Consider the following 13,573-nt stretch of genomic DNA (forward strand, 5'->3'; position numbering starts at 1 on the left):
CCCCCCCCCCCTTTTCTCTTCCTCCTCAGACGAGGGGCTTTTCGGAGCGGCTTCCCCGGGAACGGCACTTTTTCTTCAACTCCTGCTCAGCTTCTCCCCGGTTCCTCCGGCGCTGTAGAGCGGCCCCCCTCCCTTTTCTCTCAAACCCCCCCCCCTTTTTTAGCCGAGATGCTGCAGGGAGAGCCGAGCGAGGTAGTGATGCCCGGGTTTTTTTTTTGGGGGGGAGGTTGAGGTAGGTGTGTGTGCGTGTGTGTGTAGGGATGTCTGTGGGGAGGAGGGGTGGGGTGGGGTTGCCTGAATTCCCTTCTCTCTCTCTCTCTCCCTCTCTCTCTCATTCATTCATTCCCCGAGTGAAGGGCTAATTCCATTAGTGGGCCTGCTTCTTTCTCTTCTCTCTCTCTCTCTCTCTCTCTCTCTCTCTCTTTTTCCCCTCCTGCATTAGAGATTCGCTTTAAGGGGGGAAAAAAAAGAGAGAGAGAGGCTGAGGGCTGCTGCATGCAACGCGTTATTACCTTGTGATTCCTTGACCCTCCTCTACGCATCCCTAACTCCGGAAAGCTGATTCAGCTTTAAAGCCGGTTGACTACCACTGCTGCAACCGGGGGAAAAAAAAAAAAAAGAAAAAAAAATCTTCTAACTGGTATGTTCTTTCTTTTCCTTTTTATAAAATTTCCCCTTCCTTCTTTCCTCCCTCCCTCCCTTCCTCTTCCTCCCTCCCTCCTTCCTTCCTTCCCTCTGTACTATCTTCCTTCTCTCTCTCTCTCTCTCTCCCTCTCCCCCCCCCCTTTCTCAATTGCACCAGCTTAGCTTTGTTTTAAAGTGACCTCCCGGAAGACCCTTCCGATGGGCATGCAACCAACTTCCCTCTCTGGATGCTTGTGTGTATGTGTGCACTTAAAATGCATGCTTCTGGATCCAGCAGCGGGGGCATCAATGCAGCATGCTTTCCTTTAAAAAAAAAAAAAGGGATGAGAAAATCATGTTAGGGCCGTTTGGATATTCTCTCTTTTCCCTCCCTTCTCCTCCCTTCTTTCCTCCTGTTGTTGTCATTCTGTTGCCGTAGCACACACTCCGCATTTTAAAATGGGGGGGGGGAAATGAAAAAAAAAACAAAAAAAAACTGCAGCGCAAGCAGTGGACTAGAATAATCTGAACTGAAATGCTAGAACTTTGACTGTCCAGATCCTTTTACAAGGTTAAACCAACCTTTTAAATGCCTCATTCAGATATGAGCTGGTAATGACAGCTGTGAAGAGAAGTGGGGGGGGGGGGCAAAGAGAAATGTTTGATATTAGTTACTGTCTGCAAAGCTCAAATGGTATTGAAAAGGAAGGCAGGAGGAGGAGGAGGAGGGGGGGTTAGAACACATGCAAAAGATAGTTAAACTTAGCTTAAGTTGCCTGATTGCAATGCTGCGGTGATTAACCAGTGAGATGCCAGCCTAAGGAGCATCAATTACCCATAATCTATGTGATTTATGAGCAATCAAAAGGTGAAGGTGAAAAAAAAGAACCGGACACCAGCAGAAAATAGACACTGGAGATGTCCTATATATATATATATATAAATTAGGAAAAAGGAACTTACACTTAAGTACACTTCTTGATGAGTCTTGCTCTTTTTTTTTGGCCTTTGAAGATCATCTTTACATGGCGGTTTCCTTCAGACTTCTAAAGCCATGCAATAACCAAGAATGCACTTGGATTAGATGTGGGCAAGGTGTCTGGGTGCTAGCATGCTTACCTTCTTCCTTAAAGGCATCTTTACTGTCTAATATAAAGTGCCATTTATTCAAATTACTTCCAAAGGGCTGGATATGGAAGGTCTTTCCACCCTGTTATGCAGATATCGCATAGGTGCAAAGCATTTTTGTACATTTGTAGCTGTGTCCCTCTAACTCGGAAACGCATGGTTACATGTGTTTCTTGTGGTATTGGGGTTTTATGATCCTGTACTGTGGGAAGTAGACCCATTCATTCAAGCAGCTCTCCTCAGGGTCAAATGCACCAAAGGATTCCTATCCTCTTATCCCTTGAGTTTTATTCTTCCTCAATAGTGTGCCATGCATGGGTGCATAAGGAAGAATGAAGTCCTAACCCTTAGTAGGACTGTCCAATTGCATGGTTAATTGCTGCATTTCTTTCTAACTGGCTCAGCCGTGTCATTTGCATCATTTGTTAGTGTGGAAAATGGGAGTCAATTAAATAAGAAACAGTTGCTCATCTGTGGCAGCCTCTCTTTCGCTCCAACTTTTCCTATCTCTTGACTTGTTCTTGGAGGGGCCCTTTTATTTTTGATCTTTCTGTTTTGGTACACCTTCTTATCCTGAAGGTTGTGTTGCCAACCATCAAAGTTGTCACTGCAGGATAAAGAAGGAAGCTGTGTGGATTAAGCATAAAGGCATAGCATGATGTTCCTGAAATACCACACCCAAGAGAAATAAACCCACTCTCTCTCTCTTTTTTTTTCTTCCCCATCTTCAACATTTGGCCTCCTTAGAACTTCGATAGTTCTACCAGCCTTCTATAGCTTTCTATCCATGTACACTTTCTAATCATGCAGGATTTTTTCCCCCCACCAGGAATAAACCAATCATTCCAGATGAAGACAAGGATCTTGAATTGTCCTCTGTTATCCTTGAGGGTGTGAAAATGATAAATAACCCTGACTAAATGTAAAAGCAGCAGCTGAGCTATATAATTCTGCTGTGCTACAAGAAAAGGCAAAAGGAGGCTGGTTAGAACCAGGAATCCACCTTTGGATTTTTGGGACCACCCAGCACAGCACATAAAGCAAATGTAACACCCCCCCCCCCCAAAAAAAGCACCTCTCCCCAAATAGCAGGAAAAACAAACAAAACCAAAAAAACCAAAAAAAGAGTAAAACACCTTACTCTGTAGCCAAACTTGGAAACTTCGAGGTGACTTTTCTATCACATGCAGCTTCTTAAATTCTCTTGCATGGATAAGATCTTGTTCTTCCATCTTTATGTGTTGATATTAAGGAGCCCTGTGGGTGCCAATGAATAGGTTTTGGCAAAAATATATATTATATATAGCAAGGATGTTTGAAAAGTGTCAGGACAACTGGCAGCCCTCAAGCGTTCTCTAAAATAATTTAGAAAGGCGGAAACAAATGAATGAAATGAATTGTGTCCATCCACTTGTGGCACTTTGGAAATAACTTTATCACAATTAGGGAAAACTATCCGAAGGCCTTTAGAGAGGTCCATAAGATCTGTACATTTGGAAGTTGGCTGATGAGGTTTGGCCATGACATTTTTCTAATATCCTTTCTAAGGATGTGGGTGTGAGTGAACAAGCAACAATATGCTCGAATTCTTTAACCTGATTTGATTTTGCTCCAACTAATTTCCCCGCTTTGCTTATTTTTCTCTCTCTTAACCGAGCATTCAGCTGCAGATTTTATAAATCAGGGTTGACTGCTGGAAAAATCAAGAGATTGTTAATTACCATATTATCATCCTTTGGGGGCAAAAGGAGATGCTTAACCTGATTAGTTTTGAGAAACAAAAAAATGGGAGTGCGGTGTTGCGCGATTAAGTGGAACTTGTGAACTGCTGGGACTGTTTTGGAATAATGACACCAACAGGAAGAATCTCGTAAGGAGTCCTTCGTATTTGCAACAGTGATTTGAAAGAAGTTGGGAAACGCGTTTACTTCCCAGTTGGCATTTCAAAATGCAATCTGGAGAGTGTGAGGGTGGAGCTGTAGGACTCGTCAATATAATTTTAAGTATTCCAAAGTGCTTAGTTTGCCACTTGCTAAGTTTACTTAAACCCTCTTTAAAGGATTCATTAGAAGCCTGTGAGAAATGGTAAAATTCATTAACATTAAGGCAGGCGTGCTGCATTTGCCTGTAAATTGGTATTGATCTGCATGGCTCAGACTGGTGGCAGCGAGGGTGGGGGGGAGAGGAGGGGCAGAGAGAGAGAAAGAGAGAGAGAGAGAGAGAGGGAGAGAGAGGAGGGGACCATCAGATGGAGCAGGTGAGTGGGCTAGCAAAGCACACTACACAGCAGTGCTGAACGAGGCATTTATGCACCAAGTGTGATCTCCTGGCTTGATAGATGTTTAAACCCTGCTCATAATAGTTGCTATTCAGCGCCTTTACCATTCCCGGTAATGTTATTTGGACCTCATTGTTAGGGGAGCTTTAAAGCTCAGAATGGCTGTGAAGTAACCAGTGGGAAGAGATGAGAAAGAGAAAGAGAGAGAGAGAGAGAGAGAAAGAGAAACTGCCTGGTGCAAGCAGAAGGAAGATGCAGGAATTCACACACATGGATACTACTTGCATGCTCACTCTCATCCACGCACACCCTCAGCAACCAGGAGAACTCAGTTTCTCCTCTGGCCTACATTGTCCGTCCATTCCTGGCTGTGTCCCATGCTGTTTCGGTGTGGCTGTTTCAGGAATCCTGCAGAGTTTGTCGGGGATATTTGTTTGTTTGTTTGTTTGTTTAGAAAAATCCCACTTCTCTTTGAAATTCCCACCTGCCTTAACTCATCCCCTGTAAAAGACCCTATGGAGGAGAAAAGAAGCAAGATTTGCCTTTCGGCTGTTTCCTATCCATCGGGCTGTGTCAGCAATGATGCTTTACAGAAAATGGGTTGTGTGTTTTTTTTTTTTTAAAACAGTGGACATTTAAGGTAAGAAGGAGCTTCCCTTTCTTTTATGTTTTAAAATAATTAAACTGGTGGAAAATAAAACCCCACCTCTATTCTGTGTGTGAGAGAGCATATTATAGATGTGCATGCATGTAGGTTTTCTTTTCCGATAGCCAATGGAACATGTTTAGTTCGCATAGAATAAACCCTTGATTATTTTTTTTCTCTGTGGATGTAATGAACATTTGACTTCTAAAAAGCATGGGGGGAAGCATTGTCTGTCTTCGTTGACTGGGTAGCCTGCATGTGTGAAGAAATTAAACCTCTCCCCCCCACCTCATTCTGTATAATACATACTGGCTTTATTTATCGTAACTGAAAGTTTCAAATGCTATAGAAGTCTCTGATTTTAAAACCTAGCCTACTTGGGTTGAAAATGCACAAATCCATTCTAGTTGGGGGTGGGGGCAACCTTAAAAATGTGCTGCTGATTTTTTTTTTTTTGTCATTAGTTTATGTGAGCTTTCATATGAAAAAGAAACTTGTTTTCTGACGGATGAATTTGGTGTATTGTTCCTTCCCTACAAATCCATATTGCCCTCTTCTGTTAACTGGGAAAGAGAAGATGCTTGGTAAAGAGTTACGTCTAGGTGGGTTTGAGTTTCTCAGCTGCTGTGTCTCTAGTTGCATGGTGTGAATTATACAGTCAAGGGAGTAGGTGGGTGAAGAAACAACCACCCCAAGATACCACCTCTTCCTCTTTCACAAATTAAACCCACTTGGTCTGTGGCTTCCTAAGCTGATGTTCTCTATCTGGAGCATTTCTTCCCAAACTTGCCTGCTTGAGCAACATACTTCTTTATATGCCCATATGAACCTGGCAAACTATGGAATGTAAAGAAGTATGTATTTCAGGCACGGATCTTCGCGATGGTGCTCACGTACGCATGGTGGAAGGAAAAAAAAAAAAACCCCCACCACCACCCTTAAAAAGAGGAATTTTAAAAATATTATTATTTAATGCCTGACACGGCAGATCAGGGAGTCAATTGATGACTGAGTTCCAACACATGTATTGTTCTGTCACTTTGCCTGTGTCAGCAGGTGAGCCGCTCATCAAGGACATTAAATATTCAATATGCTGACTGCGGTATGGGCTTTGAAAGGCAACGCAGAGGAAATTTTACTGTCCACTTCCAGTTCTTTCTTTCTTTCTTTCTTTCTTTCTTTCTTTCTTTCTTTCTTTCTTTCTTTCTTTCTTTCTTTCTTTCTTTCCTTCCTTCCTTCCTTCCTTCCTTCCTTCCTTCCTTCCTTCCTTCCTTCCTTCCTTCCTTCCTTCCTTCCTTCCTTCCTTCCTTCCTTCTTTCTTTCTTTCTTTCTTTCTTTCTTTCTTTCTTTCTTTCTTTCTTTCTTTCTTTCTTTCTTTCTTTCTTTCTTTCTTTCTGTCACGCTAACAGAGGTTAGGGCCTCTCTGCTTTCCTTCCCTTTTAACTGGAGAACATTTTGCCCGTAGTGCAGATGGATTGACCTGCAGTTCTTTAAAAAAAAAAAAAAACTTGTACATTTGTGATGTACAGATTTCCATCTCGTAAATGAGATGGAAAGACAGATACCAAAGGTCCAGGAAACTCTACAGAGCATTTTAGGCTGAGATGTTTTTTTTTTTTTAACTAACACTCCTCTGTCCCTTTTGTGAGTTTTTGCCATGTTGAAAAGTTTTTTTTTAAACAGTACCTTCCCAATCTCCATGACTCTGGGTGGGATTGAATATAGATTTTTACTTGGCGGTTTTAAAAGCAGGGGGGAAATGCTGTGAAATCTGTTAAAATTATATACACTGTCAAGGACCCAATTCACGGGGAACTCTTCTGCTTAAAAAAGTGAGAATATACGTGGGTTTTTGTTTTTTTTAGGAGGTTGTGTTTTCAGTTTATTCCACTGGTGCCCTTAGAAATCAGCAATGTTTTGTACATCCATTTCTTGCGCTGAACTTGTTTGACTTAGTTATTGAATTAACCCATTTTTGGGGGGTTTGCAAAAGACAAACTGAATCATAAAATGATAACACTGGCTTTGGTTCGCCTAGATGGCTACCCACCCCTCATAAGACTAATCTGAACATAATGTAGTGATGTATATTGTAGAAACACATCATATTTTTAACGGATTTGGTGATGTGCACTGCATGGCCATAGTCAGTCTTAACTTCACTGCAATTAAACGAGGCCTACTGATCTGGCAAAACCATGAATCTTTTATTGGTTTCATGCCTTCATCGTGAAAAGGGCGCCTATATTTTTTATTCAATTCAATGGCAGGGTTTTTTTTTCTCCCCTCTTTCCTGCACGGCGCATTAACTCTTCTTGAACTTTTCTTTTTTTTTTTTTAAATACTTTATTGAATTTTCCAATTTTTAAAAAGACAATGTACAATCACAATCTTGATCCGAGGTGCAATGTTTACACATTTCATAGATCAAACATTAAGTGAATTCCATCCATAACTATACAATATACAGTTCTATACAATTCTCTACATTTCTATACAATTAAGTCCATTTCGGGTGTCTAACAAATCATAGCCTATTATCATATTTTTATCCTATTCTTTAACCAGTTATACCAAATTCCCCATACTTCTGTCACCCCATTGATCGCCAGGGTTGATTCGGCTGATCTGGCTGGCTAGGCGGGTGTCCCCTTCCTCCCTCACCGCTCCATGTGCGTCCCTCCCGAAGCTGCGCGCTCGGTGGAAGAGGACGACCATCCCAGATAGAAGGAGTGTATCGATCTTCGGTCAAGGGTATACGATAGCTGCGCTCCCCTGCTAGAACCTCCAAACAAGCTCAAGGTCTTCTTGAACTTTTCTAACTGGTTGACCCAGTACAGTATTCCCAAACGGAATATCAGCAAGACTTCTGAAGTGGCCAAGAAAGCTGCATGTCACCGGACACTTGACAAGCCATTCTTGATGTCTTGATCATGTCTTGAATTGCTGGCCTGGCAACAGCAGATGTCCTCTTTGCGAATCTTAGCTTGGTTTGCTCTTTGCTAAAATATATATATATATCAATATATCTTACTGTACCTTTTTCCCCTTCCAAATTCTACCTTGCAAAAAAGAGCTTGAGGGTGGGCCATCGGATTTTGCTTAACACGGGCCTGATGTGAGTGTGAGAAAACGACTTAAGGTCACCGACCAAATTTGGGAGCCGCTGCAGAATTCTAGAAAGTATATTTTTACACAAGTACGCCGCCAACTCGCCCGTGTGGACCTATTGATCTCAGATGACCTCTGCTCTTTAGGAGAGGCTTATTGCAAGGCTGGGCTTTGGGCAGGCTACAACAGGTGTAAGAGAAATAATCTGGGGTTAACGCCCGGCTGCCAAAAGCAGTGATCTTTGGCTTGAACAGCAGGTGCCCTCTCTAAGTATAGCAAATGACTGCAGAAGCAGCCCAGGGAAATGAGAACAGTTCAAAGCGAGAGCGATGATTCATGATTCAGCAGTGGGAATGTCCAAGGCAGGGATGTACAAGCTTGGCGATTTTAAGGCTTTTGGGTTTGAATGCCCAGAATTCTCCAGACAGGCAGGCTGGTTGGGAAATTCTGGGAGTTTGAAGTCCATAAGTTCTTCAAAGTTGTCCAAGGTTGGATACCCCCTGCCTTAGACATTCCTACCGCTGAATCATGAATCATCTCTCTCTCACACTTTGAACCGTTCTCATTTCCCTGGGCAGCTTTTTGCAGTCATTTGGTCTAAAGTGCATGGGGATACTATGCTTTTTTTTTGTAGAAGCGTGGTTGTCTTTTTACAACCCTGGAGGTCACCCAATGCCCTTCCATATTCAAAACTGCAGGACCGACCATACTGGGTGTTGGCTGGATTGGGAAACGCGCGAACCACCTTGTGTCTTGGTCCATTAAATCTAAAGGGCCTTTGTGGAGTCCAGCTGAAATCATTGGTACTTCTTTTTGTACGAGGAGCCTAGCTCATTAAAAATAGATCTGCTGAATTGTTATATATTGCGTTTAAACTCCGATCTCATCCAGACCGATTAAAAAAAAAATCGCCCAGTTTGAAGCGTTCACACCATGGGGAAAAGAGATTGTGTTGCTCTTTGAGGCTGCTATGCACCCGTTAGATCATAACTAGTGAGAAGAGAATATTTGTAGATCAGGGTTGAACTGTGGGGTCCTTGTTCTCTTAACTTGGCAGTTTTCCTACAGACATTTCATTACCCAGCTGGGTAACATCATCAGTACTAGATGATGATGATACCCAGCACTGATGATAGAATAGAATAGAATAGAATAGAATTTTTTATTGGCCAAGTGTGATTGGACACACAAGGAATTTCTCTTGGTGCATATGCTCTCAGTGTACATAAAAGAATGATAGTCATGGGGTACAAATAAGCAATCAGGAAACAATATCAATATAAATCGTACAGATACCAGCAACAAAATTACAGTCATACAGTCATAAGTGGAAGGAGATGGGTGGTGGGAACGATGAGAAGATTAATAGTAGTGCAGACTTAGTAACAAATTTGACAGTATTGAGGGAATTATTTGTTTAGCAGAGTGATGGTGTTCAGGAAAAAACTGTCCTTGTGTCTAGTTGTTCTGGTGTGCAGTGCTCTATAGCGTCGTTTTGAGGGTAGGAGTTGAAACAGTTTATATCCAGGATGCGAGGGATCTGTAATTATTTTCACAGCCCTTTTTTTGACTTGTGCAGTATACAGGTCCTCAATGGAAGGCAGGTTGGTAGCCATTGTTTTTTCTGCAGTTCTAATTATCCTCTGAAGTCTGTGTCTGTCTTGTTGGGTTGCAGAGCCAAACCAGACAGTTATAGAGGTGCAGATGATGTTACCTAGATGGGTAGTGAAACATCTGGGGAAAAAAAACCCCAACCAAGCTCAGAGAGCACTGAAAATTCCACAATATAATATAACCTACTTTTTTGTTCAAGGTGGTGTACATTGTGCAATGTAGACCACAGCCTCTTTCCCCACAGCAACCCAAAGTGATGTGCTGAGCTGGACATGTGGACCGACCCAAAATCACTCCATGAGTTTCTGTAACTGGGAGGGGGATCCAGAATTTGGGTCTTCCTGCCCCTAGTCCCAATATTTCTGTGGCTGTACCTCAAGGACTTACGTATTTTATCTGTAGGGTTGATGCCAATCTGATTCAGAGATAATCCTTGAAGAGGGGAGTGGGCTGCTTAGAAGTTCCTCCCTACCCATAATTAGTTCTGCAACTGAAACCTGCCCATTCTCATGCCTTTCCCTTGGAGAGACATTTTTATTACTATTTAAATCGTAACCCTGTTTTTTCTATTTATACGATTTGACAACGGGGCACGTATTGCAATACGATACGTTCTCTGTTTCAACAGGGCATATGGCCATCCTAATCACTATTGCTAAATGTAGTTCGCCAGATTGGCATAGTGACCTATTAAGTACAAGATGCGTGGCATTGCTTGAAATGTGACACAACGAAAAAACAAAGTTAATAGTCCTGCTTTATATATGGCTGGCAAACTGCATGCAGCTCGGTATATGGTAAATCGCAAGGCCCTGTTTTGAGAAAAATTAATTTCAGGGTTGTTGGAGTTTTATTTTTGTGGTGTCCTTGATGCTTTCTGAGCTTGGTCATTTTCTTGCAGACGTTTCATTACCCAACTTGGGTACATCTTCAGTGCTTTTTGTTTTTAGATTGCAGCATTGAAAACTTTCCCTGACTATTTTTCCCCCCATGAAGTCCAAATGAGAACTAATAAATTGAGCAAAATCTTTCCTATGTAACATGCTTAGGATGAATAATAATAATAATAATAATAATAATAATAATAATAATAATAATAATAATAATAATAATAATAATAATAATATCTAAATTTGCCGGACTTGAACATTTTGACTCTACAAAAAACCACCTTACTCGGAACAGCTTACATCCTCCGACAATACCTTAACAGTTCCTAGGTCCTTAGTTAGGACTCGAGCTGCTGAGCTATTAACCAGCCTCAAAGGCTGTGAATCTCACTAAAGATTAAATAATAATAATAATAATAATAATAATAATAATAATAATAATAATAATAATAACAACAACAACAACAACAACAACAACAATAATAATGTTTTTATTTAGAGCAGGAGGGTTCAGAAACACTCATTGTGTGCTTGCTTAAATCTACGTGTATTAATTTAGATTTATGAAACCCCAATAGTTTGCAGTAAAACCAAAAGTAATAACCATTTTAAGCCAACAACAATTACGGTTTCGCTTTAAAAGTTTATGTTCTTAAAATCATATTATTTTTCCCAAAGGCACAAAGAGGTTAGGGTCTGGAACGCCAACAGGAAATTGTGCACCTCAGCAATTTGGAAAGGCTGGATGCCAAATTGCTGCAGGCCAAGCTCACAGCATCGATGGGCCAATTTCCTCAGGTGATCTCAGTCAGCGGTGAAGGGTATCAACTCAAAAAAGGGCCTTCTCTCAAAAGATCCTGGGCCCAAATTGCACAAAAAGCATCATGAATCTTCTCTTGAGACAAATTAGCAGCCATCTTGGGGGCGCGAAGGCTGAGTAGTTAAGAAGCTGAACTTACCAGCTAGAAAGCTGACAACAGGGTTCAAGACCCGAGCGCCGTGGGATGGGGCGAGCTCCCGTTCTTGCCCTGGCTCCTGCCCACCTCGCAATTTGAAAGCATGCGAGTAGGTAAATAGGTACCACTTCAGTGGGAAGGTAACAGGGTTCTGTGTATCTTGGTGTATAGTCATGCTGGGCACATGACCGCAGGAATGTATTCGGACAATGCTGGCTCCCACGACTAAGAAATGGAGATGAGCACCGCTCCCTAGAATCAGACATGACTGAATAGGGCAGGGGTGTCAAACCCGATGCGGCCCACGGGGTGCTTAGATCTGGCCCGCAGAGCCACCCTGGAAACAGCAAAGGACCAGCCTGTGGTGCCTCTGCCAGTGAAAACAGAGCTCAGGAGGGCTATGCGTGCTCCCCCCGGGCCCCATTTTTGGCCATGACGGCCTCCTGCAGCAGTCTGCCAGCGAAAAAGGAAGGAAGGAAGGAAGGAAGGAAGGAAGGAAGGAAGGAAGGAAGGAAAGAAGGAAAGAAGGAAGGAAGGAAGGAAGGAAGGAAGGAGATTATAATGAGAGTGAGTGAGGGTCTAAAGGAAGTCCTACCTTAGCCCTTGGCCACCACGGGTGCCCCTGACACAAGTGATATCAAGCTGGCCATGCCCACCCTGGCTATACCCCCCCCCAAGGTCAAACACAACCCTGATGCAGCCATCAATGAAATCGAGTTTGACACCTCTAGGATAGGGGAAACGTTTACGTTTAGTTTATAAGCCATCCAACACAGTATGACACAGTTTCTGAATCATTCTAGATCCCCGTCTCACTGTGGAAATTTGATACTAACAAACTTTCCAAAAAGACTCAAACTTCCAAAGTTTGGAAGTTACCGTTGCATGTATTTTGAAACCATTTTCTTCCAAGGTGGGGGAAAAAAAATAGGCAATCCTCAATTTACAACCATTCATTTAGTGACCAAAGTTACAGCAGCACTGCAAAATCTGGCTTGAGGTACTCATACTTATAACCATTGCAGCCTCCCCACAGTCACGTGATCAAAAATTGGCAATTGGCTCGTATTTATGACCATTGTAGCGTCCTGGCGATCGCCATTCGCAACCTTCCCAGCCAGCTTCTGACAGGTAAAGTCAACGGTGGAAGCCGGATTTGCCCAACGACCGCATGATTTGCTTAACCACACTGATACACTTACTTAACAAACGTGGCAAAAAAAAAGAAAAAAGAAAGGTTGCAGAATTGTATGTGAATCACTTAACAACCGCTGTGCTTAACAACGGAAATTCAAGGTCCCAGTTGTGTCTGTAAGCCGAGGATTACCTTCGATTGGCATATGTGGTTGTGAACTACCCAGATGGGTGGCGTAGAAATTGAATTAGTTAATTAAATATCAATCAGAGCAGTGGTGGGATTCAGCCGGTTCTGTCCCAATCGCACGAACTGGTAGCGGCAACTGCGGGAGGCTCCGCCCACCAGCCTGGACATAATGCACGACTACTGTGCATGCCCAGAGGTGGCAATGCACTCGCATTTGCGAACCGGTAGGGAAGGTAAGTGAATCCCAACTCTGTAACAGAGGTGATTGGGTTTTGCCTCCACCTGCAGGGATGAAGAACTATGGCCCTGTTATGACTTGTGGACTTCAACTCCCAGAATTCCCGAGCCAGCCATGCATGGCTGGCTCAGGAATTCTGGGAGTTGAAGTCTACAAAGTCATAACAGGGCCATAGTTCCCCACCTCTGACCTTAGGATGCTAGAAACTGAGTCGGATGGGGAATCCCTTGTCCAATGGAGAGAAAGGACAAGAGTGAATTCCAGAGAGTGAGAATGACCACATTCCTTGGGTTGTGTGTTCGCACCACTCAAATTAGCCTCTCCATCTTGTCTGGATTCAGCTTTGATTTATTATTCTGTCTGCAGCCCAGAATTGACTAGGTAGGCATCTTCACTGCAGCCGCGAAAAGATGTTTTTCCCCTTTTCTGCAGATGGTAATAATGCGCTTTAGAAAAGAACACCGCTCAACTTTTAACATTGGCGAGTGTATTCTAGCGCTCTAGCATTACGGCATGGGTTTTAGGGGGCACATTAATCTCTTAGCCTCAACGTTGTAACAGTGAAAATGCTGAATAGACTAGGTGTAATTCAGCTAAATGTGGTTTGATTCAATCTGTATACTCTATAATTTGGGGTGGCTCCTTATTGTAACTCCTGAACAATAATTTGTTTTTGTTATTCTAAAAAAAAAAGTCAGTTTTTATGCCAAGTCAACAAACAATAATTCGTTTTTGTTATTCTAAAAAAAAAAAAGTCAGTTTTA

At 42.4% G+C, this 13,573-nt stretch overlaps 1 long non-coding RNA gene across 1 annotated transcript in view; it reads left to right on the forward strand.

Annotated features, from left to right (window-relative positions):
• Positions 1-290: 290 nt before the first annotated feature.
• Positions 291-13,573, forward strand: part of LOC139315465 (uncharacterized) — a 131,464-nt gene continuing 118,181 nt past the window's right edge. The window contains exons 1-2 of the long non-coding RNA XR_011600284.1: positions 291-882; positions 4,485-4,670. This is a non-coding gene — a long non-coding RNA (uncharacterized lncRNA). The remainder of the gene's footprint in view (positions 883-4,484; positions 4,671-13,573) is intronic.

Source organism: Pituophis catenifer, unplaced genomic scaffold, assembly GCF_029215685.1.
Source record: "Pituophis catenifer annectens isolate HBS135680 unplaced genomic scaffold, rPitCat1.0.hap2 SCAF_3, whole genome shotgun sequence".
Taxonomy (NCBI): Eukaryota; Metazoa; Chordata; class Lepidosauria; order Squamata; family Colubridae; genus Pituophis; species Pituophis catenifer.